The sequence below is a fragment of the Triturus cristatus genome, chromosome 12 (assembly GCF_964204655.1).
Source record: "Triturus cristatus chromosome 12, aTriCri1.1, whole genome shotgun sequence".
Classification (NCBI taxonomy): Eukaryota; Metazoa; Chordata; class Amphibia; order Caudata; family Salamandridae; genus Triturus; species Triturus cristatus.
In genome coordinates this window covers 714856217-714883351 of record NC_140595.1, presented here as the reverse complement: position 1 = coordinate 714883351, position 27135 = coordinate 714856217, and the positions used below count along the sequence as shown (strand labels likewise).

At 48.8% G+C, this 27135-nt stretch overlaps 2 non-coding genes across 2 annotated transcripts; one reads left to right on the top strand and one right to left on the bottom strand.

Moving 5' to 3' along the window:
• Window positions 1-3915: 3915 nt before the first annotated feature.
• On the bottom strand, window positions 3916-3989 carry TRNAT-AGU (transfer RNA threonine (anticodon AGU)). Its single transcript has one exon. It is a non-coding gene; the product is annotated as a tRNA-Thr (tRNA).
• A 1212-nt stretch (window positions 3990-5201) lies between these two features.
• TRNAS-AGA (transfer RNA serine (anticodon AGA)) lies at window positions 5202-5283 on the top strand. Its single transcript has one exon. It is a non-coding gene; the product is annotated as a tRNA-Ser (tRNA).
• The last annotated feature ends 21852 nt before the right edge of the window (window positions 5284-27135 follow it).

The window sequence follows — 27135 nt, the reverse complement described above, 5'->3', positions numbered from 1 at the left end:
CCTCTGTCTTCCCCAGACTGCGCCTCTCTGTCTCCCTCTCTCTGTCACCATCTGTCAACCTCTGTCTTCCTCCCTCTCCCTCTGTCTCCCTCTCCCTCCCTCTCCCTCCCTCCGTCACCCTCTGTCATCTCACCTGTGTGTGTGTCAGCCCTCAGCCCGGGCTGAGTCAGCTTCCCAGCACGCGCACACAGCCACACCCGAGTACTTCACAGGTCTTTAAAAGACCATTTACATGTTAATAAAGCTTTGTTGTATTTCACCTCTTAGGCCCCTGAATCTACACTTTGACAATCACTGGAATCCCCCGGTCCCCACAGAGCAGAGTCTCAGAGTCCCGGCTGCTGCAACCGGCAGTGTTTGCTAACACTATTAAAACATTTTTTTAAAACACAAGTAGGATGTCTGCAAGGTCCGCGGGCCGCCAACGAAGGCTTGCCAGGCCGCTGGCGGCCCGCGGGCTGTACTATGAGTAACCGTGATGTAGACACTGGGGATAGTCCTCCTGTTAAGCATAAAACTTACAGAGTGACTGACAGGGTGAGAGCTTGCATGAAGGAGGAGGTCTCCAAGATGCTTGCGTTAGGGGTGATTGAGTCCTCTAACAGTCCTTGGGCCAGCCCAGTGGTCTTGATCCCAAAGGCTGCCGCACAGGATGCCACGCCAGAACTCCGGTTCTGTGTGGACTACAGAGGGCTCAATTCAGTCACTAGGTCTGATGCACACCCCATCCCCAGAGCTGATGAGCTCATTGATCAGTTAGGGGCTTCCCGGTACCGCAGCATGTTTGATCTAATGTCTGGGTACTGGCAGATCGCCTTAACTGATGGGGCAAAATAGATTTCAGCATTCTCCACACCAGATGGGCACTACCAATTCCAGGTTATGTCCTTTGGGATGAAGAATGCCCCTGCCACCTTTCAGAGGTTAGTCAACCAGGTGTTGGCTGGACTGAAAGATTTCAGTGCCGCTTACCTGGATGACATTGCGGTGTTCAGTGCCAATTGGGAAGAACACCTGCGCCACCTCTGCGAAGTGTTGATAGCGCTGCGAAAAGCAGGCCTCACGATCAAGGCAAGAAGTGCCAGATCGGGCAGGGTTCTGTGGTGTACTTGGGACACCAGGTTGGGAGCGGCCAGGTGGCGCCTCTACAGCCCAAGGTTGAGACCATCATAGCTTGGGAACCCCCCCCCCAAGACCCAGACAGACGTGAGAGCATTTTTAGGACTCACTGGGTACTTAAGGAGGTTTGTCAATGGGGTATGGCAGCATTGTTGCACCATTGACAGAGCTGACTTCCAGGAAGCAACCAGAAAGTGAACAGGACTGACACCTGTCAGAAAGCTTTTGATGCCCTGAAGACTGCCATGTGCACGGCGCCCGTGCCTCTGGCGCCCAATTTCTCTAAAGAGTTCCTTGTACAGACAGATGCTTCAGAGCATGGTGTGGGGGCTGTTCTTTCACAGATAAATGAGGAGGGCCTAGACCAACCTGTAGCCTTCATCAGTAGGAGGTTACTTCCACGGGAACAGAGGTGGAGTGCAATTGAGCGTGAGGCATTTGCTGTGGTCTGTGCACTGAAGAAGTTGAGACCATACTTGTTTGGGACCCACTTCTGGGTTCAGACAGACCACAGGCATCTCAGTTGGTTGATGCAGATGAGGGGTGAGAATCCAAAGCTGTTGAGGTGGTCCATTTCCCTACAGGGGATGGACTTCATGGTGTAACACCGCCCGAGTACAGAACACACCAATGCTGATGGTCTGGCCAGATTTTTCCACCTTAGTGAAGAGAACTCCCAAGGGGTGGATAGTTCTCCCCACATTTTAGCTGGAGGAGACACTTGTTAGACCTGGCACCATTGGAGTGGGTCTCCCTTCCATTTTTTTCACTGTTGCCTCCTATGTTTTACTATGTTTTTTGCGGGTTTAGATGCTCTGGGGACTTTGCCTCTGCTATTCAGTGTCAAAGTGCAAGTGTTCCCTATTGTAAATTGTTGTAATGGATTAGTGACTCCATGATTGCCTATTTTATTTACTTGTCAGACCCTAGTACAGTGCACCAATGCCCAGGGCCTGTAAATCAAATGCTGCTGGTGGGCTTGCTTCACTGGTTGTGCCACCCACAGAAGCAGCTTGTAAAGTGTCTCTCAGGCCTGCCATTGCAGAGCCTGTGTGCAGTCCAGTACTGCAATGTTGACTTGGTAAGTGCACCCACTTACCAGTCCCTAAACCGTCCCTTTTCTACATGTTAGCCACTCCTAAGGTAGGCCTAAGTGCAGGGTGCATTTTATGTAAAAGGTAGGACATGCCCTGGTGTGTGTGGCTTGTCCTAATAGTGAATTAATGCCAATTTTGTTTTTCACTATTGCAAGGCTACCTGTCCCCATGGGCCAGAATGGGCAGTTTGATTATAACACCTTAGAATACTAACTGACTCAGGGAACATGGTAAAAAAATGAATATATTATGCCTGAACTCAGAATGATAAAATACATCTATTAGTGAAGTTGGTTTTAACATTCTTTGTTTGAAAATACCACTTTTAGAAAAGAGGTATTTTCTTACCTAATCATCCAGCCTGCCTCTGCTAGGTTTTGTATTGCATGTCTGGTTTGTGAGTGAAAGGAGGGTTTGGGCTCCAGCAGTCTGCTGAGTCATGGCTGGGCTGAATAGGACCTTGGCTGCATAGAGAGTGGGTGGGGGGGGGCCGAGATTTCCTTTCAGTGTCCCCCACCCTCATAGAATAGTGAGTAGGGGAGGAGATTAACTTTCAGCTACCTGGGCCAGGTCTGCTTTCAACAAAGCTGTCTCCACCTCCTGTCAGGAAGCTGCACAGAACTGGTGTTGGCTAGGTACAGGACCCTCTGCCCTCAGAGGACAAAGAATTTACTAGTATAAATATCGGGCCCAGAGCCCAAGACTTTAGATCACTTCTGGAAATCAAGGCAAACCTTTGCCAAGGAGAAGAACCAAGGAAGCTGAAGGAGGAGACTGATCCTGTGCTGTTTTGTTGTTTGGGGTTGGCCTGCCCTGGTTACTTTATTGCCAAGGAAAGGAGAAAAGGAACTTTGTGCGTGCTTTTGCAATCTGAAAGAAGCATCTCCAAGGGCTTGAAGAGTGGTTGCCTCCTGCCTGAAGTTTCAGGAATACAAGACTTCACCACCAGCTCCCCTGGATTCCCTTGCTGGGAATTCTACCTGCAGAGAGGTGCCTACTGTTGTTTGGGCCCTCTGAGAAGACTCCGTGTCGCTGGGAGCTGGAAGCGCGACGCTATGAGGAGAAGCGTGTGGCCGCCGCAGCAGTTGCCGTTGCATCGTCGAAGAAGCATGCCGCAGCTGTTCGCCGTCGCATCACTGATGAAGCATGTTGCATCACCGGAGAAGCGTGTCGCAGGGCCTGTCATGGCTCAAATGTTACAGAGTTCGCCGCACGGCCGTCGGGCGTGCTCGCATCGCTTTCAACATTGTCGCATCATATCAAGACGCCATTTTGTCACATCACCCTGGATCGTCCTGTCGCATCGAGGCACCATCTTGTTGCATCATCACCGGGCTGCAGTAAGAAACGATGCATGAACTCCCCACACAGCAGTAAGGAACCTACGCATCCACTCCCCTGAGTGTAAGGAACGGCGCATCAACTTCCCTGCTCCCCTTTTGTTTATTTGCGTGACGCATCTAAGGTACTTTGAGAGTAATGTGTCGCATTTACCATCTACATTGAACTAAGCTATTTTCTACCATTTTAAAATCTATTTTTGATTACAGTATTGTGGTTTCTTGTCGTTTAGTCTTGTGTTAAGTATAGTAAAGATTACTTTATACACCAAAAATATCTTTAGTTTCGAGGAGGAGCATTTGCAGAGAGTGAGTCTTTTATTAACCAATACGTGTTCTATGAGGTTGTGTAAGACACCAGGCACTGCTGAGATTCAAACTCAGGAGCTCCTGTTTACTAGACAGGCGCTTTAACCAACTAAGCCACAGCGCCTCCTATACCCTAGAAACGACACTGTCTGGAGGAACTCTGCATCAGTGCATATTTTTCTGTCTGTTTGGTCATTTCTAGTTGCTACCAACAAGAAAATAGAGAAGAAAACCTGATATCAAAATATTCATTTTGGAAAGTTTACACTAGTGGGCGAAGAGCGCAATGCATACGTTAAACTAAACGAGAGTGCAATGATTTAAAAGTCACCAATATATACAAGATAATTTCCTGATGCCTACATAACCCATGTGCTTTTTACTTCACCTCTCGTGACCTCTGGACATCCCACCGAGAAGTCGAGGAACCGCCACTCTCGGGGAGAAAGTGTCACCTTTAGTGACGCGTCCCCGTTTCAAACAGCGCTTCAAAAAGTGCACCTTGAGAAAACCATGAAAACATTAGCGGAGGAGCGTATCGCGGAAAGAGGAGGCGCTGTTGGCCCGCAGTGCCCTATTTATGGCTCTAGCAAAACCCACCCTGGTTCTGGTACAAACATGAGACACCAGAGCTCAGTAAATTACCAGAATAAACAACAAGGGGTTTTTAACAGCCTTGTCCTGAAATGCACGACTTTTCTAATTCCAATACAGGGATCAAACCCACACCCTTGGAATTATCAGTACAATGCTCTAACTAACTGAGCTACCCGAACTTTATAAGATGAAGAGGCATCATAAGGAGAATACACTTACCCAGGAGTTTCTGACTGCGAAATTATAGGCTTTTCCTGTGTACAGATTAATTCAAGAGGCATATAGACAGGCCATTACTGACCCATCATAGTTTCCGGCCAAGAAATTGAGGCACACAGATACTCCTGCACCAACTTGCACATACCGGGGAGCGTCACCAAAGAACAAGGATATTATTTGATGAGCTGCACTGAATGCACTTCAATAACAAGAGCTGCATGACCATCACTCCCCAGAAAAGATGGACTGAAGGCTAGAATCACTCCACAAGCCCTCCCTCCTGCCACACTCACAGAGAAAGGTACCGGTATCGGCTCAGCAGCACTGCGCATGCTCAATATTCTGCAGTTCTTCTCACACCCGAGCGTAATCCATACCACACACTATCACTCACAGGCTCTCAATCCTGAACCCTTCCCTTAATGTACCCTTTTCACTGTACTGGATTCCATCCGTACTAGAAACCGCACCACAGCGATTATATAGTTGAGTTCTCTGGTGATGTGCGTCTCCGAAGCAGGTAGTCGTGGCCGAGTGGTTAAGGCGATGGACTAGAAATCCATTGGGGTCTCCCCGCGCAGGTTCGAATCCTGCCGACTACGGATTTCTTTTTAATAATTACATTTTGGCATGGAAACTAATTATGTTGTTCGGAAGCATCTGCATTTTCCGCATAATTGTGTCTCTGCTACACTTGTCACATAATCCACCATCTGCTGCACAATATGATTGCAACAAAAAAATACTCTAGGTCAAACAAATCAAACATACTTTATAAAGTGCCTCATGTAGTACAGTTTCACTGGTCACCTTTCTCTTATGCGTTGCTGTGTTCAGATGCTATGCTAGCACTAACGAGCCGAAACTGTTTTTTAAATTGCATAATGTGTGTTAAAATGTCAAAATACAGAAATAATGCTCTATGTTGCAAAATGTGTTCTTTCTTGCTGTATAATTTAGTCAACCGTGCTGCATAGTTTGGGACACTTTTGCCACATAATTCCAATGCTCCTGGCCGAGGTGTAAGACTTTCACAATTATACCAACCAGTTAGAAGTGTTTAGAACACGTTTAGCCGGTGGAAGTGCATTAGAATTGGTGAGATATGATCCCATGTTGTGGTGCCCGCAACAAGTAGTGCCACTGGACTGCGCAAGGATTAAGAGGCGCTGTGGGTGATTCGGTCCGTCCAGGTTGTCCAACCAAGATGGAAAGAATCTTTGCTTGAAAAACTATTCTAAAGACTAAGGGCGGAATGGAAGGTTTTCGTCTTCTTAGGAGAAGGAGTCGGATGGAGGCAGCTTTCTGAGGCTAGAAATATGGAGAGGCAAATTCATTTTCATATCAATAACATAATCAAGCAGTTTTTACAATGGGACCAAGGTAGGGACAGCATCAAGTTCTGTGAAAGTTTCAACCCAATCTTGAGAAGGAGGAACTGAGTCATTGGAGTGAATGAGGAGGAATTCAGTGTCTGTGGGATTCATTTCAAGAAAGGTTGTTTTTAGATTTTTAAGGGAAAATGTTAGGTCTAATTTGTCTGCAGGGGGATTTATGTATTTACTTTTTTTAAAGCTCTCAAAGCGTGAACATAGCGCCCATGCAGCAGTGCTTCAGTGACTTTAGGGGGGCCACCAGCAGCTCCTCTGATGCCACAGTGATCTTTGACAGGGAGGCAGAGATGTTTTACTACAGCAGGCTCTAGGCCACCAGGCTAGCAGAGTAGACGCCTCCGCTGCCCCTGTGGAAACATTTTTGGCCCGTCACTGCTAAATAAGTCTAAACATCCAGATTGGAAGGAGTTTAGTGGATGAATAATTGTAATATGAGAGAGCCCTTCAACAAAAAACACATTGGGACATTTTCAGTTAGCTTGTGTATGATACATACGTGTTTGAGGAGTGGCTATGTATGACATTGTCATGTTTGATGTGGGACATTCTACACATCACTGATCACTCCCAACATCAATGCTGTAACATGTTGCTGAACACACGTTCAATTGCTTTCAGTAATTAATCCCTTTAAACCAAGTCCTCAGGCGGGACACACGCACCCAGACCCTGGCAGTATATACATCAGTGTACCAAAGAACTTGCTCCTAATAGCACCAGGGTGGAAAAGGCAATAACAACCCCGGACAGAACAGAGGGGATGACATGTCTAACCCCAAGGATAGAGATAGCGCGTCACTCAGAGGAAAGGGGTTTTGACCGATTTTCCCTAAGGCAGGAGCAACCTTTTGGATTCTGCACTCATTTTACCCACCCCCTCTTCTCCTCCTTCTCCAGGGTTCTAGGTCGGTGGATGGATCTAGACTCGAGGTTCTTTAAAGCTCGAGGAGTTACCTAGAGCCAGTCTTATCTCAGTGACGGTCTCCCATCCCATGCTTCAAGCCCCTGCAGACCCCACACAAGAGCCATCCCTGCTTATCCTTCGGCTGTTCATACACCCACACTGTGTCCATCTGTCCCTTGCTGTCACCAGTACACTGACCGCCTCCTGCACTGGAGCTGTTCCCGCCTAGCCTGCAGCTCACCACAGTCCCAGCTTCTCAGCGGCCCATGAACCTCTCCCGCACCAGGACTCAAGCCGGCCATGACTGTCCCACGGCTCCCTCTCCGCCTCCAGAAGACAGGGTCACCCCACCACCCACCCAACCCCAAACTCAATAGAGTGGGCTCTACAGGTTATCTACTTCAGGATGTGCCCAGATTCAAGATTATTTATTGATTCAGCTTTGCAATAAAACCACACAATAATTAGACATAAATGTACACATTGCAAAATACCTAGATGCATTTTCTGCGCTAACAAATACATACCGCGTGTATTTCGACATTTTAGAAGATGCTCCCATAAGTATGTTCCCTTATTACTAGCATGCCTCCCTCCTGCATATCCCTGGATATGAATTACAGCCTACCTGGGTTGTACAACTCAATGGGTTCACATAGGCCATGGGTTCAGGATGTGCCAGAGATGGGGCCTTCATCCCACCAGAGAAGCCTCCGTGCAGCAGCTGCAGGAGCAGAGTCACTTCACTTCCTGTCTGGATGTGCGAAGTGGGAATTTGTCGCCTGGCTTCGCTGAGGCAGGTTCTGACTTTAACATGATTTGTTATAACATTATTTCCCTTCACCCAGCCCTCGGGGGAATCTTGCCCCCTGCTGCTGCAACAAGTTATTTCATTATTCTTTGTGCTCAGGGAGCTTGCCACCTTTGTGATTTACATTTGTTTAAGATTTCGTTTTTTTCTGTGGAGCAAGAGGCTACTGTTTTCCTATTTGTTTAAACATAAAACACAAAAACACATAAACATTACAAAACGTAAATAGAAACATACTTCAATATATAACTTTCTTTTGTTCATTGAAGTGTTTGTATCAAAGTTCTAATTGACCATTCACGTAAATCAAAAACAATGGGTCTTCATTGCCCAGTCACCTTTCATATGATACTTAACAGCCCCAGCTATATTCGACCAGTCAGATATGACTCACAGCCTCCTTAATTAATAAGGTAGCATTTGAGACTGAATATCACCTCTCTGCTGTTTCTAAGCATTGTAATTGAAGGCCTCCTCTCACCCCAGACAATGGTACTCTGTAGACACACAGGCTCATTTAGCTCTTTGTTCAGGGAAATATAAAAACCATTGCATGCATACACAACGGAAAAATAACCCACTGCTAGAGCACAAATACTTAAATATAATATAAAACACCATTAATTAAAATGAACACACATGAAGTTAAAAGTTAGCAGAGGATGGTTTCGATCCATCGACCTCTGGGTTATGGGCCCAGCACGCTTCCGCTGCGCCACTCTGCTGTGATGGAAACAGTCGTATGTCCTCAATACGATGCTGCAGTGTGCAGACGTCAGCAATACTTTGAAGTTAGCCAATGAAGAGCGTGAGTTTCATTCATGCTGGGAGGGCGGAGTTCTGCGGCTGGATCTCCTCGTGTGATATCTGCTGCTTCATCCTCTCGGGAAATATTGGGGATCCTGTGAGTGTGGAAGATGGAAAGATGGACTCACACCCGCTTTCATTTCTCCACTTTAATAAATGCTCTCCGCCTCGCGCTACCCCTCGCCGGGCGTCTGACACATTCAGAATACAAAGTACTCTTTTATTTCCTTCCTCTCTTTTCTGAACCTTTTTGTCATTTGTCAATCCGTTCTCTGATACTTCCCTCTGCCAAGAAATCCTCAGCATTTGTTCTGTAGAAGAATAAGTCAAGGAATAGGGGGGCCCCGCCCAGCATTCCGCCGGTTTGTCCTGAGACCTCCTCTGCGCAGGCGCTGTCGCACGGAGACACTGTGGGGCCCCCACTGTCCCACACTTTGGTCCCCTCTTGTTTAAACCTCTCAGAGGACAAGCAGCGCTCACTCGTTCGGCTCTTTATGATCAGTGAAAGAGGCGCCTGTCAGTGCTGCAGGTGTCGAGACTCTTCCAACAAACCACCAATGGCCATTCCCTCCCTTACCATAAGCCCCTCCCCACCTCAACAATGAGGGCCGTCAAAGCCAAGGGGTGATGAAAAAAATCAATACACAAATACAAGATTCAATTAAATGAAACAATCAGTACTTTAGAAGCGTGATCAGTAAAAGCAGCTTTTTTGGAAAGTTGCAATTTTCTGCCAGGGTAATCTTCGGAAAGAGCTACACTAGAAAGTGAGTGGTGTGTGCGTGCGTGCGTGCGTGGGTGCGTGCGTGTGTGTGTGTGTGTGTGTGTGTGTGTGTACTTTTAAAAGCTTTATGGTATTTTTCAGCCTGCTCGATGCTGTCCTTTACACTTTCTCACCAGGTCTCTTTAGTTTTCCCTAACTGGTCTCAGATTCGTGGCCCGCAGTGGCTTTGTCCACAGTGTTGGGATTTGTAGGCCACACATTGTCCCCTGCACAGTGACAAGGACCCCCTACACCCATACTGTGGAGTGACAGTCAGTTAAACCAGATTGGTCGCACACTGCTACACCTACCAGGCGTGTTCCCCCAATGAAAATGGTCCCTGAAGGTCAGCGTCGGCGGATACACCTATGCTCGAGTGTGAATGCAAGTAAGCGTGGCGTGTGCCATCCCTGGACACGTGTTTCGAGGTAGTTGCCTCTCGTCAGCAGGGAGTAGGAAAATGTGTGGGGTTGCTTTGTAAGCTGCTAAAATCGTTATCAGGTCTAGTACCTCTCGTAGCGCGCAGGTGCGTAACCATGAGTCCGTCGACTCCACCGGCTCAAGGGAGCCTGAATATAAAGTTAAACCAGATTGGTCGTACACTGCTACACCTACCAGGCGTGTTCCCCCAATGAAAATGGTCCCTGAAGGTCAGCGTCGGCGGATACACCTATGCTCGAGTGTGAATGCAAGTATGTGTGGCGTGTGCCATCCCTGGACACGTGTTTCGAGGGAGTTGCCTCTCGTCAGCAGGGAGTAGGAAAATGTGTGGGGTTGCTGTGTAAGCTGCTAAAATCGTTATCAGGTCTAGTACCTCTCGTAGCGCGCAGGTGTGTAACCATGAGTCCGTCGACTCCACCGGCTCAAGGGAGCCTGAATATCAAGTTAAACCAGATTGGTCGCACACTGCTACACCTACCAGGCGTGTTCCCCCAATGAAAATGGTCCCTGAAGGTCAGCGTCGGCGGATACACCTATGCTCGAGTGTGAATGCAAGTATGCGTGGCGTGTGCCATCCCTGGACACGTGTTTCGAGGTAGTTGCCTCTCGTCAGCAGGGAGTAGGAAAATGTGTGGGGTTGCTGTGTAAGCTGCTAAAATCGTTATCAGGTCTAGTACCTCTCGTAGCGCGCAGGTGCGTAACCATGAGTCCGTCGACTCCACCGGCTCAAGGGAGCCTGAATATAAAGTTAAACCAGATTGGTCGCACACTGCTACACCTACCAGGCGTGTTCCCCCAATGAAAATGGTCCCTGAAGGTCAGCGTCGGCGGATACACCTATGCTCGAGTGTGAATGCAAGTATGCGTGGCGTGTGCCATCCCTGGACACGTGTTTCGAGGTAGTTGCCTCTCGTCAGCAGGGAGTAGGAAAATGTGTGGGGTTGCTGTGTAAGCTGCTAAAATCGTTATCAGGTCTAGTACCTCTCGTAGCGCGCAGGTGCGTAACCATGAGTCCGTCGACTCCACCGGCTCAAGGGAGCCTGAATATAAAGTTAAACCAGATTGGTCGCACACTGCTACACCTACCAGGCGTGTTCCCCCAACGAAAATGGTCCCTGAAGGTCAGCGTCGGCGGATACACCTATGCTCGAGTGTGAATGCAAGTATGCGTGGCGTGTGCCATCCCTGGACATGTGTTTCAAAGTAGTTGCCTCTCGTCAGCAGGGAGTAGGAAAATGTGTGGGGTTGCTGTGTAAGCTGCTAAAATCGTTATCAGGTCTAGTACCTCTCGTAACGAGCAGGTGCGTAACCATGACAGTCAGTTGGTGGCAGTAGTATTTGTGAAGGTGGGGAGCTTAATCTTTTTTAAGAAGTCTACTAAACCACCTGTGTACAGTCTGCACAGCATTAGTTGTCTTCACATCCACACACACACAATTCATTCTGTACGCATGTGTCAGAGCGTTTGTGTGTCCTTGTGTCAGGGCTCATGTGTGTTTGTGTGTCCTTGTGTCAAAGCACATATGGGTGTCTCCTTGTTTTAGAGTGTGTATTTGGCCTTCTCTCAGAGCGTGGGCGTGGGCGTGTGTTTGTCATAGTGTGTGTCATAGCGTGTGTCATAGCGTGTGTATCACAGCGCATGTGTGTTTAATTCTCTCTGCAGCTGCCTGGTATCAGTGCTTACACACTCTTGTTGCTTCACTTGTTTATTAGGTGAAAGGGGTGAACAATGCTTTTATGCCCCACCACTTCTAAACGTCACCAGCCACCACTGCAGGAGTGCAAACCAACTCACCAATGTGTGTCTGATTGGCCTCTCTGGGGTTTTAAAGGAGGCCCCTCATGAGCGGGCCCTTGACCCCTGCGCATCTTTTGAAAGCAGAATACATGCTTGACTTGTGGGACCAGAACATCACTAAGCGCCTCACAAGGGGGTCAGTTATAGGGTACTCAGGAGGATGCCGCTTCTTAGCTACCCATCTCCATCCCAGCTGGGACCTCACTAGCCTCCTGATACCTGTCTGCTGAGGAACCACCAGCAGGAAATAGACGAGCAACCCACACCAAGCAAATGAAGGAAGCCAGAGTCAATGAAGCTACCTTCACTGCTCCACCAGAGGCTGTGGGGGCTTCTTGGCACCAAGGACGGGCTACAGAGGAGAAGCAACACCAGGAGCTCAGACAAGAGCAGCTGTGATGGCCGAAGTGCATGTGAGGCGGTCGCGACCTGTGACCCTGCTGGGGCAGCAGGCTTGCTCGACTGCTACCCACTACAAAGAGAGCGTGTCCCTTCCCCAGAGGAACCATAGTAACATTCCAGACTCCACTTAATGGAGGCTTCTCACATTAAATGGAGGCCCAGTGTCCATACATGTCCTGTTAGACTTTAAAGGTGTCTAGAGTAAGAGGGGACCCTGGCTACCTAAGAGTTTAATACTCACGGGTTCCTTCTAGTACCTCCCAGTTCCTTTGTCCATCAAGGTTTCTTACCATCCCATACATATTCTGGAGATTGTACGGACCCGGTGGTAAAAGGATTCTTAGATCGTCCTTCTGTGAAGGGTCAGTAACCTGGGGCACCAAAAGAGTTAATTACAACCAAGATCACACAGGTCAGAGATGCTGGTCCTTGAGTGTGTCCTGGTAGCCCACAGCTATTGCCAAGAGCCAAAGGAAGCTCTGAGGCACTGAGAAGAGTCACAGAAACATTCTTCAGCAGACATTGCAAAGAGCACAGTCCCCATGCGTCTAGTAAATTTCACATCCAACGAACCTAACTGGACTGTTAACTTGTGCTTGGTGGGAGGAGCTAAACCCATTGATTTGCCAGAACTAGGGTCCCACTCAGACTGTAGTGCCAGAGTTTGCTCATCTTGTGTTATATTTTATTTATTAATTCACTGGATCAGAGGAGGTTTACTGTTGGTCGAAGCCCCAGGACGGGTGACATTGCAGATTCCTAGGACAGCTGACACTTTCAAAACGTGAGCAACTTTCCACTGGAACACATTCCCCCCTTTCTGGAATTATAGCTCCGCTCAGTGAGTGCTAGATACTTCATTATTTTGTTGGGTGTATTTTTCATTGCACTGTTCTACACCTTTAACTTTATAATTACTTTTTATAATATTTTTTAAGAGCTATACATGTCTGGATGCTGACGTCAGTGCATTTGAATACTTCTGACTGTCAATACGTGGACCAAAACCTGTACTCACCACCTAAAAACAGCATTTGTTTCTTGATCACAGCTACGAGTTACTGTACATTTATTTTACATCATAAAATCTATGTCCAGAGAAGCCAGATTATACATTTCGGAGTATAAGGATGGTGGAGTAGTAGAAGTAGATAGGCTTGACCTTTGACCCCTGTTTCTTCTCAGTAAATGTCACCATGAGAAACAGCACCACTACAAGCGATACAACAAAAATCAACCCATTATATGTATCACTTAGGAAGCCACTGAACAGATAGGGAAAAAAAAGTGTTTATAGGATGAGGGCACTTTACCCAAGATGTTAAGTTTCTCAGGTCCGTGTTATGTTACAGAGTTTAATAAAGCGCACCAGCTGCATTACATGAGGATACTTTTTTTTTTGTTTGTTAGGCACAGGGAGATTAATCGAGTCGCCCAGAATCACAGGCTGTTCAGCGTCATTGCAGAGGCTCGAAACCAGTTCCCCAGATTCGAAGTCGACCGCCCTAGCCAACGAATCTCCCCTGGCATGGGTCTTCGTGGTTCATAAAGTTCAGTCTTTTTACCCATTCTGAGGAGTTTTTATTATCCAATCTTAAATTCAGAACCACAGCACCAGATGTCTAAGAAAAAAAATGTGACTGACACAAAGGCGGTATATTATCAACCAGTTGCAGGGAAGAGTATCTGTGTGCCTGGTGCATCAAGAGAAAAACAGAACCAATCACTTGTGCAGCCTGTATGTTCTATTTATGGCTGGCTGTGAAAGTAATTCAATTTAATTAAGAAACTTTATTCGGTCTAAAAACAAAAGGCCATAAAAGTACATTGAAACATTGCACATAGCTGTACTCACACGTAAGAGTTTAAAAATGATCATAAGTTAAAAACAGTTTAAAAAATGCATTATGGACTTTTGGGGTTCAGGAAAAGCACGTCCGTTAATGCATCAGCTATCCATGCTTTCGGAACAAAGTCAGATTTCAGTGCGCCATTACAGATTCAAAAGAAGAAGCTGCAACTAAAAGGGGCATGAAGGGGAGATAGAGAGAGAACAAAAAGCTCAAATCGGGTCCGCCATGCGATCCTACTATCCCCCTTCAATGAAACCAACACATCTGCCGTGTTCTGTGTCATCAATCATTCTGCACATGAGGTACTGACGGACTAAACCAACATGGTATGTCTAGGCCTAAGTGATGCTTTCAGAAATGCACAGACAGTAAAAACAATTTCTGGTGAACACAAAGATTGTAGGTGGAGAAGGGCAGGTCTGCAGCGACGAAGGCCTATACACTTTAAAAGGGGTCTCAGAAAGTGCTTTTGTGAAAGCTGTGCAAATTCAAAAAAACATAAAGTGCAATAGAGATTGGGCAGAATGATTATCACCGGGGCAGCAGGAGACTGTGTTCCCCTCTGAGTCTAAAAAATGTTTCAAAAAGAGGGACCAGTAAATTGTCCCAGCTCTGAAGGTGAAAAGTAGGGACCGCTCCCACCTTGACAGATCCAGCGACAAGTACAAAGGAGAATTGTCAGTATATAGAAAACTAGAATACTGCAACACCGAGGGTTTGGATAACTCAGAAGTCAGCCTTTGATTTTCTCAGTGGGCCCTGAATAAAGTTTTTGAGGATGAGACTGGGTTCGGCAAACCACAAGGATATGCTGAGGGAACCACGAGTATCTCGTATATAACTCAGCCAGAGTATGGAACCAGCCTTGTCCAACGTCAGGAAATCGGATATAATGTCCTTACAAAGTTTAACGACTGGGTTTGACCAGATACTGACCCATAGTAAGAGCGGCACCAGCTGGATCGTATTGTCGATGAAACCCTGGTTTAGCTCAAGATGGGTAATGAGGGTAGGGGTGGAAGGTGGTGTACTTGATATTCTTTGCAAAAAACGGGTTTCCTCTTCCTGAATAGAAGTGCATTTACAGAAGCTCCATACTCCCGCTCCGTCGGTAGCCGTACTGATACATTGGGAGTCATAAACTTTCAGCGGTGGAGACACAGTCCCCCTGATTTGCAGTCTAATGAGGTTACAGACTGTGCCCGCAGTTTTGCTTAATTTGCCACAGACCTGAGCACAATGGGGATTCAATGACCCTGTAGAACTAAATTGTAATCCTAAGTAACAAAAATTCTCAACAGTCGTCAAGACATGCCCATCGATATTGACGTTGTTTAGACTTAGTTTACCTGGGCCTCAGGACATGGTATGTGACTTGGAATAATTAGTATTACGGTTCAATTTATGCATAAAGGAAGCAAAACAATCCAACTGATGTCTCAGAGATTTTGGGTTGAGGGCTAACAGCGCTGCCCGCATCTAGTAAGGCGGGAATTGAGGAGCCTGCAATTCTAGGTATATCTGTGTGGAAAGAAGATAGGTGAGCTGTTAAACCATTAATGTATAAAGCAAATAATAAAGGTGCCAATATGCAGCCCTGCCTCACCCCACTCTTTAAATAAAATGCAGGAGAGAAAGCAAAAATTACACCAAACATCCAGTGTGATTTTTACTTCTAGGGTCAGGAGGGTAGAATTTGAGGGAAAGTCAGTGAAGTTTGGAGAGCACATTCTTGGACTTCACTTGAAAAGACAAAATGTAAAAAAAGGGGCATCAAGTACATGAAGGAATATATGATACTGGTGACCCTGCAGAGATGAAATTACAGATGTGTGCAATTGTAGCAATTTATAGCTGTGCTTTGTTGAATGACCTTTTCATTGAAAGTACTTTATTTTACTTTCTTTGACTGCTTGGAACTAAGAAGACTTTTTGCTCTAAGAACCATTATTACATTATGAGAAATAAAGAGCTGTCCCTGCAGTGCTTTGGTTGCCCAGGAACACACATGGAGACTGCTTGAATATGTGGAGGCTTTATTAAGGTTGACATGAATCCTTCATTTTCAAAGATATATCTTTTGTGTTTTTATTGCTAACTGACACGTTGTGAGGCATAATCTTGTGCCCACAAGCCTTTGTTACACTTTACTCCTGTCTGAGATTCATTGCACTTTCCTTTTGTGAGACCCTTTGTTATTGTTTAGTGTTGTCATGAAGATGCAGTTGCAGTTTATTGTTGCATGAGCCTTTGTAGAATTTCCTCTAGTATGAGATGTTGTTTCTTGTTGTGTGAGCCTTTGTTACTGTTTCCTCTTGTCTGATATTTTGTTTCTTGTTGTGTGAGCCTTTGTTATTGTTTAGTCCCGTCAAGAAGATGCTGTTGCAGTTTCCTGTTGTGTGAACCTTTGTTACAGTTTCCTCTTGTCTGAGATTTTTTTTCTTGTTGTGTGAGCCTTTGTTACAGTTTCCTCTTATCTGACATGTTGTCTCTTGTTGTGGGACTATTTGCTACAGTTGTTTCTGGTCTGACATGTTGATGCAATTCCTTGTTGTGTGAGCCTTTGTTACAGTTCTCTGTTGCCTGAGATGTTGATTCTTGTTGTGCGAGCCTTTGTTACAGTTCCCCTTTGCCTGAGATGTCGTTTCTTGTTGTGTAAGCCTTTGTTACAGTTTCCTGTTGCCTGAGATGTTGTTTCTTGTTGTGTGAGCCTTTGTAACAGTTTCCTGTTGCCTGAGATGTTGTTTCTTGTCGTGTGAGCATTTGTTATAGTTTCCTGAGATGTTGTTTCTTGTCGTGTGAGACTTTCTTACAGTTTTCTTTTGCCTTAGATGTTTTTTATTGTTGTGTGAGCCTCTCTTAGAGTTTCCCCTTTTCTGAGATGTTGTTTCTTGTCGTGTGAGTCTTTGTTACAGTTCCCTGTTGCCTGAGATGTTGTTTCTTATTGTATGAGCCTTTCTTACAGTTCTCTGTTGCCTGAGATGTTGTTTCTTGTTGTGTGAGCCTTTCTTACAGTTTCCTCTTGCCTGAGATGTTGTTTCTTGTTATGTATATTTGCTACAGTTGCTTCTTTTCTGAGATGTTGATGCAATGCCTTGTTGCGAGAGCCTTTATTGCAGTTCCCTGTTGCCATGCGATATTGTTTCTTGTTGCATGAGCCTTTGTTACAGTTTGCTGTTGCCTGAGATGTTGTTTCTTGTTATGTGAGCTTTTGTTACAGTTACCTTTTATCTGAGTTGTTTCTTGTTGTGTGACTCTTTGCTACAGATGCTTCTTGTCTGCGATGTTGCTGCAGTTCCTTGTTGTGTAAGCCTTTTGTTACAGTTTCCTCTTATCTGAGTAGTTTCTTCTTCTGTGACTCTTTGCTACAGTTGTTTCTTGTCTGAGATGAAGATACAGTTCCTTGTTGTGGGAGCCTTTTGCTACAGTTTCCTGTAGCCTGAGATATTGTTTGTTGTCGTGTGAACCTTTTGTACAGTTTTCTGTTGCCTGAGATGTTGTTTCTTGTTGTGTGCGCCTTCGCTACAGTTTCCTCTTGTCTGAGATGTTGTTTCTTGTCATGTGAGCCTTTCTTACAGTTTCCTCTTGTCTGAGGTATTGTTGCTTGTAATGTGAGCCTTTGTTACAGTTCCTTGTTGCCTGAGATGTAGTTTCTTGTCGTGTGAGCCTTTCTTACAGTTGCTTCTTGTCTGAGATGTTGTTTTAGGCCGAGAGGGGTGCAGCACAGACCACAGACAAGCTTGTTGGTGTGAAAAAGGCCGCTTTATTGAAAACAGGTGCACCTCACATCAATATTCCTTTGCCTGTGCTGTACAAAACTAAGCCTCACTAAATATTATCCTCCTACCTTACCCCCCTCCCCTCCCCTAAAATTGTTCCCCCCTCCAAAACATTTATAAACCCCCAAACTCGCAACTTTTAAACCTGCCTTCACCTAACTATCTAAGTACACTCCCTATGCTCTTTCACCCTTCCTACATGCTCCCGGAGTGACCTTCCCAACCAATAAACAGTAACTGCAAACCGCTGTACCCACCATTACCCAGAAAAAAACGCCCCCAAAACCATTCTTCGCCACACCAGCACCTGTTTTCAGCGACAACCAAAGTACATACATCACCCCCCCCCCCCCAGGGCACCTGGTCCCAGCAAAACTACCCCCGAGGAGAAAAAACCAAAGAAACGACTACCCCACCCACCCCCCGGAAACTCCAGACAAAAAAACCCCCATCTTAGGGAGGGAGGGTGGGACAAATTCACTCTGATTGTCCCTACGGCTGACTGTCGTGTCACAACCGCCAAAATGGTGGCTGGTAACCCCCAAACTTGCAACTTTTAAACCTGTCTTCACCTAACTATCTAAGTACACTCCCTATGCTCTTTCCCCTTCCTACATGCTCCCGGAGTGACCTTCCCAACCAATATACAGTAACTGCAAACCGCTGTACTCACCATTACCCAGGAAAAACCGCCACTCAGAAAAGTCTGGGCAAAGGCTTTTCTGACCCCCCCCCCCCCCCTTAGGACTCCTGTCATTTCGGGTATCTACAGATGCGTAAAGCCCTGTACAAAACCTCCTTCACCTGCACTATGTATAACTCCATGCAATAGAGGGACAGATGGACCCCGTTGTCCCTAAAGAAATAGACCGCCGCATAACACAGCTCTGGATGTTCCATCCTACCAAAACCCTCCTTGCTGCAGAAAATTCTCATATCTCTGTTAATCTTCCTCCGAGCCCTATCTATGGCCGCTGGTCACTCCGCCCCCCTCCAATACCTCCTGGGAATAAACTCGGACCATATCACATGGCAACCTGACCACTGCCGCCGAATCTCCAAAAGGTGCCTCTTCATTTGCTTCAGCAAAGCTAAACCCTTACAGGTCACCAGGTTGTTCTCCCCCAAGTGGATAACCAATACATCCGGGCAAATCCCGCCTCTAATTGACCTGTTCAACGCCGGCAACAACTCGTGCCATCTCATGCCCCCTTTGCCCTGCCAGTGACACCGAAACAAACTAGGATCCAACTCCAAATTTAAACTGTGATTCTTGTCCCATTCATAACGCTCCGCTCTTTTCACAAAATAATGTCCTATGATGAGGATGGACAATCCCTCCGATGCAGGCCCCGCCACCGCACCTGAAAAGACACATACGTACGAACGAGGAAGGAACATCATGCCTGTCCCTCCCCGCAGCCCCGCATCCTGATGTGTGTCCTATAGCAGTTAGATTTCCATCACCCCAGGTGCATCAGATCTTCTCCCCCCCACCCCTGTTTTGCTGCATCCGTTGCCACACCTATGTGAAAAGAATGGGTCCCAAACTGCCTGGGGTCCTCGCCTAGGCCTTGCAGGGCGCACCTCAATACCCAGATGAGTTGAGTGGCCGTCACCTTGCCCCCCTCCTCCCGTCAAAAAACTACCCCCGCCACCTGGCCCACCCTGGCTGCCAAGATCCTACCCCAGGCCACAGGGCATACCTCTTGTTCCACTACTGGCCCCATGACCACCCACATCCCCGCTCCCCGTTGGTCCGTCTTCGAGTGCTCCAGGTGAACTGCCACCTCCCTGGACCGCAGATCCAACTCTCCCCACTGAAGCCCACGTGCCCCCTGTGCGCTCAGGAGCTCCGAAACCCGGAAAGCTCCGAAATACATCCACGACATCAACGTGGAAAAGAGCACTATTTCTTCGCGATTGCGGCATATCTGAGGCAGGAGCCGTGTACAGCGGATGAGCATGCCCAATGTTAAGGGCCTCCGCAGCCGGGATCTGTTGCCTCTTTCCCTCGCCCAGCCGTCCATTAAGCGCGCGCCCAGGTCTACGGCTGATGGCATGTACCCCCACCACAATTTTCCCATGAAGGCTATGGCTGAAAACTTGTCTGCCATCGTCACTTTGGACCGGCCCCTGTCCATCATGGCCAGAATGAATTGTACTACCTGTTCACCCCTTACCCAGGGGCTGGCATGCCACGTCGCTCCACTCGCCAAGAAATCCCACCACGCCTGCTTGTATGCCCTCCAGGTTGATGTGGCCACCAACGCTCTTTCCAGTTGCATGATCCTTTTTCACCTACCGACCACATCCCTGCTGGCACCGGTGTCTTGCATTAGTCCGCGTCCGTGGCTAGCCCATGGAACCTCTGCCACTGTGAACGAGACAAAGCGTCCGCAATGTCATTGTCCACCCCTGACACGTGTCTGGCTTGAAACAGTATATCATGTTCCAAACAGCGCAGCACAAACACCCTCAACAACTTGAGAATCTGTGTGTCCCTGGCTGATTGCCTGTTCAAAACCTGCACCACCCACATATTGTCCACCTTGAAAACCACCTTCTTGTGCGCCAACTCCCGCGCCCACACCACCACCGCCACCACCAATGGGAACAGTTCCAGAAACAATATGCTTCTCCCCCCACTCTTCCAGTGTGACGGCCATTCCTCGGCGCACCACTTCCCCTGCCAATATAGTCCAAAGCCACCCACCCCCACCGCATCCGTAGAGATGGTAATGTCCCAGTCCCAGTCTTCTGCGGGGGCCAATAGAATACCATTAAAGTGTTCCAAAAATGTTCTCCACATGTGCAAATCCGCCTTCGTGCCCGCCGACAAGCGCATATGGTGATGCGGCAGCGTCAACCCAGAATTCAGGGGCCCCAGGAGGACCTGTATCTCCGTAGCATCACCTTTTTTTTGCCATCAGGGTGTCAATCAAAAGCAGCATATGCACCTTCTTGTCTCCAGGCAAACGGGCTTCCATTGTCACCAAATCCAATTCGATACCCAGAAATGACAGCACTGTGCTGGGACCCTGCGTTTTTTCTGGCACCATGGGCACACCCAGGTAGCCCATGAGCTCTGTAAAACTGTCCACCTGCTGCTGGCAGTCCACTGAACCGGGCAGTCCCACCAAGAAAAAGACATCCAGGTAGTGCATCACGGTCTCTTTGCCTGTGTGCCACAAAAAAAACCACTGCAGGAAGGTACTGAAATGCTCAAACAAGGCACAGGATATTGAACACCCCATGTGCAATGCTTTGTCCACGAAGATAGACCCATCAAACTGTATACCCAACAGGTGATAATCCTCAGGGTGTACTGGGAGCAGCCGAAACACCGACTTGATGTCGCACTTTGCCATGAGGGCGCCCATCCCCACCATCGCGACCAACCGCCGCGCTACATCCACGGAAGAGTAAGAAACTGAGGAAAGCACTGTTGCAATAAAATCATTCACTGATGCTCCCTCCGGCCAGGACAAATGCTGTATCAGCCGGTATTGGCCGGGTTGCTTCTTCAGAACCACCCCAGTGGGAGAGATGATCAGGTCCCACATAGGGATATCCTGAAATGGGCCTGCAATACGCCCTTCCCGGACTCCTTTGTCCAATTATTCCCGCACCACTGCTCCATGGGTCTTGGCGGATTTCAAATTCTCGGCCCACCTGGAAGCCCGCGGACCCATGTACCCCAGTTGGAAGCCCTCCCAAAAACCCTGCTTCAGCAGTCCTGCATGCTCAATCCGTGGATAAGACGCCAACATTGTGTTGAGCCGGTCCAGCCTAATTGGAGTAAGAGCCTTTGTCCATATGTCCCTGTCCTCCCATGCCCCCTCTACCCCCTGGCTTCTGTCCTGCGTGCGCGGACTGCTGTCCTTGCCTGCCGATTCCGGCCCCCCAGCATTGCACCACTGGATGGAGACCTGCGCATTTGGAGCATTCGTGCCGGAACTTGCAATATTGGCGCGCGCAATTGCCTTTGTTAAAATCCCAGCACGCGCCCACTGATCCTCCCGCGTTGGATCCTGTCTGCCCCCCCCGCAGGTGGGAAAGTTCGGAAAGAGGCGTGGTGCTAGTGGAAGGCCGCTCGCCATGTAAATTGTCTTCCCGAATTTGGCCCCCACCCATGGTTTGCTAGTAGAGGTTCACATCAATTTCCCACCACTTCGCCTCTGGGTCCCAGGCCAGCCACGCCCTAAACTCCTCGTCAAAATGGGACCAAGCGTATCCCCTTTACGTGACCTGCACCCGCCTGATCACGTCCATGTATTTGAACAGTGCGACGGACCTGTCAGGGTATTTTTCGCAGTACACGCTAGCGAAAATCAAAAAACCCGCCGACCAGTTCTCGATATTCATCGGCACCCTCGGCCTCTTGGCCAGCTCCAGCTCCTCTTCCTTGGAGCCCTCCTTCACTGTCAGCTCCCTATGAAGGAGCTTCAAAATATCCACGTACTTGCCCTTACAGATTTTCTCTTTGGTGGCCAGCGTCAAGTGGGCCCCCAAGGGCTTCATAATGCCCATATACGGCAAGTTTTGTTCGTGGGGATGTCATGGCTCTCATTACCCTCCTTGGGCAGTCCCCCTTCCACCTTCCCTCCCCCCGCAGACCCCCCGCTGGCCCTGCCGCGGATCCCTCCACCCGACCGGCACCGCACCCCCCCACTCGTGCCGCGCGTACTCCCCGACTCCGGTCCCACCCTGTGTCCTTCACATACTTCCCCTTGCTCAATTGCACCCCCCTCCTCCCCTACCCCCTTGCATCAGTGCCCACTGAAACCCTGGCCTGCGGAACACCACCTGTCTTCACCACCCGTGTGTGCGCTTTACTTGGCGTCAAGGTCAGCGTCCGCACCGGATCCCGCTGCCTAACCAGTCGTGCAGGTGGTGCCATCACGCTGACCGCTTTTTTCCACCGAACCACACCGCTCTGTAAAATACCAGGTACATTGTTATTCGCAGCCCCCCGCCTGCCCTTTCTCTACAATTTCACCTTCTTCTGCGCTTTCATCATCATAGTCCAGCAGTAACGGGCCGTCCCCTTCGGACTCCAGCCCTGAGACACCTGTGCGGTCCCTATCTACCCGGCTTGGCCATGGGCCGCCCTCCATGGGCTCCAGACTGCTCAAGCCTGCCTGCTTCCTGCACGTACGTAACAAGTCCCCCAAGTCTACACTGTCTCTCCGCTGCCCTGTGTGCTGTTCCTCATGGTCCCGGGCAGTGTAATCGTACTCTTGACCCTGTCTCCCAGCGGCCGCATCGACCCATCGGGATGGAGACACCGGTGCCAATTCGCCCCACTTCCTGTATGCCGCTGCCGTCAGGTCCTGCGTGGGAGCGTGGCTGCCCGCATTAGGCAGAGCCGGCACATCCTCTTGGTGGGTTGGAGCCGCATGAAACTCTCCCGAGCACCTCGCCACGCTGTCCTGCCAAGAAGAAGTGAAGTCTGAAATGCCGGGGTTAATCCTGCCCCCTACACCGCCGCTCACCAAGACCTCCCCCGTGGGAACCCCCACCCCTGACCCACCCCCGACGCACCAGAGGAATGGCCCCCTCGCTGCGATGGAGTGGACCGCCCGATAACGTTCTCCCCGCCCCTGCCCCGGGCACCCCACACCCCCAAGCCACCCCCTTCCCCACTCCCCATCGCTCCATTCCAAAGACTCCAACACCAACCATCCCGCGCCCCCCCCTCCAGCCCCCTCACTCCTCCCACCTCCCACTGCCCCCAACGGCTGCCCCCAACCCACTGCGTTTGACCACCGAGTGCGAAGGCCCTCCGGTGCCCATTACAGCCATCCTACTGCCTCCGGTAGTTGCTTCGGCCCCCAACGCGCCCTCTCCGGTACTGCCATCTTTGCCCCCTCCCCTCCTCCTCCCCAGACCTGCCAGGCAAGCCCTAAACCCCCGGGCCATCCCACCTCTCCCTTGCACCATGTGGCCCCCGTGGCTGTCTTCACGATGGTCCCTGCACCCCCACCTGCTTACCCTGATGCTCATGCCTGCCGAGAAACCCCCCTGCCTCCTACCCCTCCTCCCCACTATCAATCAGTAACAGTGAGGACCACCCACTGAATACCTCCGTGGTGGTGATTCCCCCGCTGCCCAGTGCCCGGTGCTCCTCTCCACATTTTCCAGCCTCTGGGCGGCCACGCCAGCGTAAGTGCACTTTCGGCGCCCCCCCCCGGAACCTCAGCGGCAGCCGCGGAGCAGAGCCCCGCCTCCCGCCTCGAATGCGCTTACCCGGTGTGGCTGCGTGAGCTGTGCGGCCGCACCCCCCTGCCTCAACACTCACCCGTTTGCGGGCTTGCGGCAGCTCACAGGCCATTCCTGCCGCGACGCCGCTCGCTGCCCTCCTAGGGGGCCACACTTAGACATTGGGTAGCAGTATGTCCATGCAGCCCACGTCCTCCAGCAGCCGAAGCGCCTCCAGTGCCCGGGGATCCTGGCTGCACGCCATCCGCGATCTCCACGCCGCTTCTCCGGTAAGGAACGCTACCACAACACTAACACGCGCCACCAATCAAAGCAGCAAATCCCAACAAAGTCTTCGAAAACTACACAAATTCACTCCGATTGTCCCTACGGCCGGCTGTCGTGTCACAACCACCAAAATGGTGGCTGGTGACACAACATGGCCGTCTATATTCCAGACAGCCCAAAGGTAGCCCAACCACCAGCCCAAATCAGCCCAACATAGCCCGGGGCAGCCCAACAAGCCCAACTGGGCTCTGGCGGCTCTGGCTGCCCCCCAGCCCAAAACCCCCCAGGAGGTACAGGCCTCCCGGTTGTCGGCCACCCCACAAAGCCCTATTTTGTTGTGTGAGAATTTCTTACAGTTTCCTCTTGCCTGAGATATTGTTTCTTGTTGTGTGACTCTTTGCTACAGTTGCTTCTTGTCTGAGATGTTGATGCAGTGCATTGTCGTGAGAGCCTTTATTACAGTTCCCTGTTGCCATGCGATGTTGTTTCTTGTTCCGTGAGCCTTTGTTACAGTTTTCTGTTGCCTGAGATGTTGGTTCTTGTTGTGTGAGCCTTTGTTACAGTTTTCTGTTGCCTGAGATGTTGTTTCTTGTTGTGTGAGCCTTTGCTTCAGATGCTTCTTGTCTGAGATGTTGATGCAGTTCCTTGTTGTGTGAGCCTTTTGTTACAGTTTCCTCTTGTCTGAGTTGTTTCTTGTTGTTTGACTCTTTGCCACAGTTGCTTCTTGTCTCAGATGTTTATGCAGTTCCTTGTTGTGTGAGCCTTTTGTTACAGTTTCCTCTTTCCTGGGATATTTTTTCTTGGTGTGTGATCCTTTGTTACAGTTTCCTCTGTCTGAGATGTTGTTGCAGTTTCCTGTTGTGTGAGACTTTTTTGCAATTTCCTCATATCTGAGATGTTGCTTCTTGGTGTTTGAGACTTTTTAGGTCTTGCCTGAGCCAGCACGCATGCGCTGCTCTGCAAGGCTTATTGTAAGGACTTCCAACTCCCAATGCTTTTCCTTGTGTATTTTGTTTTTATTGTCAAGCATTTGATTGGCCATTGTGTAAGGCTTCCACAAAAGAAAGCACGCGAATGGCCAATGGCTCGGGTATGTCCCGCCTTATCTTTAAATGTCCCTTCCCATAGCCTATGTGTCTCGGGAGCGAGTGCAGTAATTAGCGGCGAGCAGTGTGCCAGCAACATGGCAGGCTGCATTCCAGTATCAGGTTACTTTCGCAGCCACTCTGATAGAAGCCAGACATAGCACCCCTCCTCCATTCCTCATTCCCCTTAGCCGATCCCTTTGTTTACGAGCAGTTTCTATCATGCTTCATAGACCTCTCCTCTGCATTTGAGCCCTGTACGCTCATCATTCGTATCCAAACTTTTTGATGGTCTAAATTATTTAAATTGTTGTTTACGTGAAAATTTCTTCATGATTTAAATTGAGCAGACACCCAATGTCACCCCTTTAAGTATATATCATATTTAGCGCTACCATTATTACGAGCGAATTCAGCTCATTCTTGTTCTTCATCCATATCTGAATGTTGTAGCATCCACATCACATCTGTTGAAATCATCGTCTCACGCTTTCCCATATGATCTGTCAGTTGCGCTGTACTGGCATGCCAGCCCCAACAGAACCTAGCGGCTGCACACCAGCGTGCATGTAGGCGCCTGGTGAGTCAGCATTATTTCCACATCAGTTCCTTTCTCAGAGCAAAATTTTTACACCGCGCTCGTAACTGACAGGACTTCCAAGGCCACAGTTAAGGTGAGAGGCAGCCTCACTCTGCTGCGCTCGTTTTCTCCACTCTACTTTTCCGGTAATCTAATTACACTGATTCCCCCCCTTACAGAACCTAACTGATGGGAATTCTGTTCCTAACAAGATCACAACTGGATGGTACATCTTTATCTCTCCTATTGAGGTGAGAGGCTGCTTGTGAGCCATGGCGCCTGATTCCTTATGTTGAGACTATAGAATATCAGCTTTCACTAGAGGCATAGCATTCTATTTCAATTGGACCTTCTCTCTTTTTATGCAGAATCAATCTGATGGTAATTCTGTTCCTCACAAGATCACAACCAGATGCTGGATCTTTATTTCTCCTCTTGAGACTCCCTCGACAAGGGCATTGAATCATTCATACCATTCTTGTTACGCAAGGTAAGAAGGACACCCTTCTTCACTTGTAGGGGCTGGTATTTGTGGCACTTGTTGGTTACAGCACTCAGAAACAAGGGTAGAGTGGTGCAGGTAACAGTGCATGTACATAAAAACATACTTAATTAACATCTCTTCGGACATAGGTCACGCAGTTCACCGGAGACTCGATCCAGGCACTTACTTGGGGGCTGTGTGCAGCAGAGACTGGGACTGGATGTTACCATCGTACGTGTTGCGAAAACGCCAACTTGAAATCTCCGCGATTAACACACCCCGCTGTTAGCGAAGGACTTCTCCTTTTCGGCGGCAAGACGTGCCTCCCGGTACGGACAGAACCCTCGCTCTTTGATTGGAAGTCTTTCCTGCCGTGCGCTTGTAACGCGCCTAGACGTGCCACCCGGTATGGTACAATCTGTGTCTTCCGGAAGCCTTTCTCTAGGGCGTCGAAGCACTCCAACCGGTGCGGGGAATCTACCTGCTTCCTTGTTTGCTTGGCGCATTCAACCGGACCACAACCAGACTTACACCCTGCGGAATTAATTGTGTTACTGCTGAATTTCAGTTACCTCGCTTCTGACATAAAACTCCGGATCTTCACCCCCAGCGGCAAGTAAAGACTTTGTTTTGTTGTTCCTTTCTTTCTTTAGTCAGACATCGAACGTACTGATTACACTTGACATCAATCCTCCTACAGGCTTAGGACTTATCTGAAGATACTTTCCGTTGAGTATGAAACCTAATACCTAAGCGGATTTCATAACAGATATCCTAGTGAAATCCACCTCAGCTCATTCCGAGCACGACCGGAGCAGTCTTCAAGCACAGGAGCAGCCTCTCGAGGCTAATTAGCACCGC